Below are 4386 nucleotides of genomic sequence, written 5' to 3'. Positions count from 1 at the left end.
TGGATTCGGACCCCCAGTGTAGGTGAAGTTTGGAGCGCCATTTTCAATTCAACTGCAGCGTACTCTGGTTCTGCAACTCTTAGCCATGGGAAATTTCACTTCGGGGGTCCTCAAGGGTTGCGTAATGTTGGATAAACATTCTACAAGTAAGAGCACATGACCAAAAATGATAACAATTGTTTCTTCATGTGAGTCTTTGGAATTTCTGGATTGCTTGATCTCTGTCTTCCATTGTTCAGATAAGATGTGACCTTAAAAACGTAATTTGTTGTTGAACAAACTGTAGTTTTGCGAAACTAGCTTTGTGCGCATCCCTGGCTAGATGGCAGAACAATGCAAGCTTATCTTCCTCACATTGTGCCTCTGTTGGTGCTGCTATTAAGCATTCGTCTGCATACTGCAGAACCGCAGATCCCGGGGTGAAAAGTAGAGTCTCCAGACTCCTGCACAGAGCCTCATTAGTTATGGTGAGGGACTGACAGCAATCTTGACAAAGTCGCGTGAATGTATACGATTTGCCTTTGAATGGAAAAGTGAACCAGAAGTGACTTTCTGGGTGTACCAGTGCACTAAAGAAGGCATTTGCTAAATCCACAGCAGAGAACCATTTACTGTTCGGTGGAATTTGAGCTAATATAATACAAGGATTAGGAACATTTGGGGCGGGAGGAACAACAGCATAATTGACTACTTGCACGTCTTGAACAAATCTCCATTTCCCCGATTCACCTGAAATGTTTGTCTTTTTGACCAGAAAAATGGGGGCTCTCACCGGTGATTATCCGCAAGGGATTATCACTCCAGCCTTCAGGAGGGATTCAAAGACTGGAATATTTCCCTTTACAACCTTGGGTTTTAATGAGTCTTGTATTCTGCAAGGACGATACTCAGACTTCGGGGTTATTCTTTTTTGTTCACAGCTTCGCATGAACCCTACATCACGTTTTCCTTTTGCCCTGCACTCAGCAGGAATACTTCTTAATCTTGGGTCCGAGACATCTACCACAGCTAAACGCCAGGCTACCCTCTTGGCGGTGGTTACTTGGACTGCCCTATCTGCCTGAGTGAGCCAATTCAGTTTCTCCATATATGTCCATATATCTGCATTGAAGCAGATATGCACATCGTCCCTAAAGACACAAGCTTTCGTTTTTTTGTGCCAGTAGTACCCATGGTCCCAACTCCTGCCACCTGTTACTGGATGTGTTTGCCAGTGGTACACGAGGAAAGGAGCGTTCCACATCAAAAAGATAATGTCTACTTGCCGTCACAGATACTTTGCATCAGTTCACAGTGACTGCACATCTGTGATCATTCTAATAAAATTCGCACAATAATAGCTGATCTGGTTCGACCAATATCTTGAAACAATACTTCTCATATGATTTGTAAGGGCCATGATGGTGTATGCGTGCTGTGCAGTTCCACATACCTCCAGCAAGATAAGCGGTGTTAATGGGATTAACATGGTTACTTGCTTCCTGGGCGAGCGAATCCCTCACTGAACGTATGGCTCTCTGGCTTAATCGCCACTCATAGCCATGCATCAGGGTCGTGAGTTGTATTTTACAGCCTGCGCTTGTAAAGCTTCTTTTTGTATTACCTGCAAACCTGTCGGGGTACTGCGCAAATCCGACCCCAGTCTCACTGTGAGATCGCCAGCCATCAGATTTAAAGGACAGAATTCCGAGAACAGAAACGAGAATTGGAATGTTTCACCATTACTGCATTCGCACAATCGGGGTGCGGTTAATCTTTCTCGTGTCACGAATCCTGATGCATCCATTGCGTCGACTCTTTGAACTGCCTTAATTTAAGGACTGAATATGTTGCCCCTGTGTCTACCAAAAACTGGCGCACCTTCCACATATAATACATTTTCCATTGAGACTAGAATTCGCTTCTTCTTATCAACATCTCAATGTCAGGGACCTGAAACATTCCAGTTCCTTTGCAGATATGGAGTTGTTTTTTCCCCATTCCTTGATTGTTGATATGGTAATTTACTGGGCTTGTAAGTCTGCTATTAGTTCGGTTTAATTTTACATTTTTTTCTGTCTGCCTGCAATACTTGCATCTGCAAAGTCAGGTTCTTACTTATTTGTTTCCCTTTGCTTTTATTGGTTTCAAAATAAATGCTAAATTTCCATTACAATTGACATCACACTATTTTTACGGGTCGCTGCAACAGCGAGGGCCGAAGTGCCTGTATTGAATTGTAACGTTCTATTTAGTAAGCTACATTTCCTGCTGGTTTCTGATGTCTCTCCTCACTGTGGAAGCTTCCAGTCACACCTTCCAGAGATTTGTCTGCACTTCATTTAATCGAGGAAACAGTACTTCCTCGTCAGAATGTGATCTCTGTGCAATGGAGAGAGGAAAACAGAGTCGGTGACATAGCTGAGATCACTTAAGTTCTGTCCAGAATCCCGATCTTCGAGTCTCCTGTAACTTTCAACATCACACTGTGTTCCCACGCTTCTGGGTCTCTGCCTGTATTCCTGATGAAGGGCTGATGCCCGAAACGTCAATTTTACTGCTCCTCGGATGCTGCCTGAACTGCTGTGCTTTACCAGCCCCTCTCCAATCGAGACATTGTGTTCCCAGGCCACTATATCGGTCTCTGGTCTGCTACAGTGCTCCTTCAAGGCACAACATAAGCTGGAAGACCTGCAACTCATTTTCTACTGACAGACCATGCAAACATTAGAACCCAACATCGAGTTCATTCATTTTAGATACCGTCCGCGCTCTTCCCCATTCTTCACCCACATTTCCATCCCATCAGGTCCGAAGACAGATCATTGCACTCGAAACGTTAACTTTCCTTTCTTATCAGAGATGGACAAGAGCTGTTGATTTTGTTCAGACCTTTTTGGTTTAATTCAGGGAACTTTGCTTGTCCGTTGTAATCGCCAGACTGCTGGAAGCGTCTGATTGCAGGAGGAGATGTTCACAGGAGTTGACAAGAATGGCAAGGTAGACGCTGTGGTTGGGGATGTTTATCTGAGCGCAGAGAAGGCTGATTGAGTAACTGATTAATGTGCACATTTTATGAAGAGGATAGATATGTATGACAGGGATAAGCCTGTGTTGGGAAGGAAAGGAGTGACATAAATGAAAGACAGGAGACAAGAGGTTTTGAGGAGATTTTGGGAGAATGCTTTCACCAATACAGTGTTTCTTATCTGGAAATCATTATCTGAACATGTGGTAAAGCTAAGTGTCATGGGAACGTTCCAGCAGTCTGTAGCCAAATACTTGAAGAGCCAGAGCACACGTGGATAAGGAACAGGTACTGGAAATTGTGACGAGGACAGACAGATGCGAGATGGGTGTCCTCAACGCAATGGGTCAAAGGCAAACTTGTGTGCTTAAAAAGCGCCTGCTGGCACGGCTCTGTGGCGCAATGGATAGCGCGTTGGACTTCTATGTCGTTACTCTGGTTGTTATTCAAAGGTCATGGGTTCGAGTTCCATTAGAGTCTAGTTTATGGTTTGGAAGGTGGTCAGACCAGACTCGGCTGATTATCTGCAAAACCAACAGTATTCGTGCAGAAACCCAACTGTCTCGAAACGGAACATATTCCTCTCACAGGTTTCCATTTTCGATGTCTATTTATGATAGAGTAGGCAACATGATGATGTAGATAGGCTGGAAAAAACACAAAAGTGTTGTGTCAGCCATGATGATATCGGATCAGGGAGCAGGGCAGGATCGGTGTTTAGAATGGGCTCCTTTGTGTCTGTGTCATTTCTGGCCCAATTGTTTAAACAATCACAATAAGGATAACATGAATTAAAGGCCATTTAATATTTTGGTCTCACCTCCATTTCGATTCCCTCCCAGCTGGAATAGACAGCTCTTGTTTCAGCTTTAGATCAGACAGCGGAGGATTCTCACAAGTTCTCCTTCAGGCTGAATATTCTTCGACATAGGTTTCCATGTGGACAGATGGAGCAAGCAATTGCATGGTTGCTGGGGATTCAGGGGCAGATTTCCCCTTTGCTGGGCTGGAATTCTGGCCAAGGTAATGAACGTGATTTTCTGACATTTTGAATCTTACTCTGGATTCTTGCGACTTTACTAATTAAACTGAATTTCAATTTGCCTTTGCATAACACTATTCAAACTTCACTGTTAATAAAAACCATGCCACGTGCTCGTGGATGGAGTATGCTGAACATTGTTGATGTTGTGTGTAGTGTGAGTGGATGTGTCATATGAACATGCCAAAGGAAGTTGGTGAAATATCAGTGAATCGAATTCTCTGACGAATTGAAGCCGATGGATGGAAAATCCCAGTACAGTGGCGACATGACATTTCCTGTGATCAACGCAGGTAACCACGGTCAACATACGCAGCATTCAATAAAACCGATTTTC

The 4386-nt window shown here is 43.9% G+C and overlaps 1 non-coding gene across 1 annotated transcript; it reads left to right on the top strand.

The window, feature by feature from the left end:
* Positions 1–3395: 3395 nt before the first annotated feature.
* On the top strand, positions 3396–3487 carry trnar-ucu. The gene is given in 2 exon segments: positions 3396–3432; positions 3452–3487. It is a non-coding gene; the product is annotated as a tRNA-Arg (tRNA).
* Positions 3488–4386: the final 899 nt, after the last annotated feature.

Source organism: Chiloscyllium plagiosum, unplaced genomic scaffold (assembly GCF_004010195.1).
Source record: "Chiloscyllium plagiosum isolate BGI_BamShark_2017 unplaced genomic scaffold, ASM401019v2 scaf_12170, whole genome shotgun sequence".
NCBI lineage: Eukaryota > Metazoa > Chordata > Chondrichthyes > Orectolobiformes > Hemiscylliidae > Chiloscyllium > Chiloscyllium plagiosum.
Note: the sequence above shows the minus strand (reverse complement) of the source record. Positions and strands in the feature narration are given on the sequence as shown.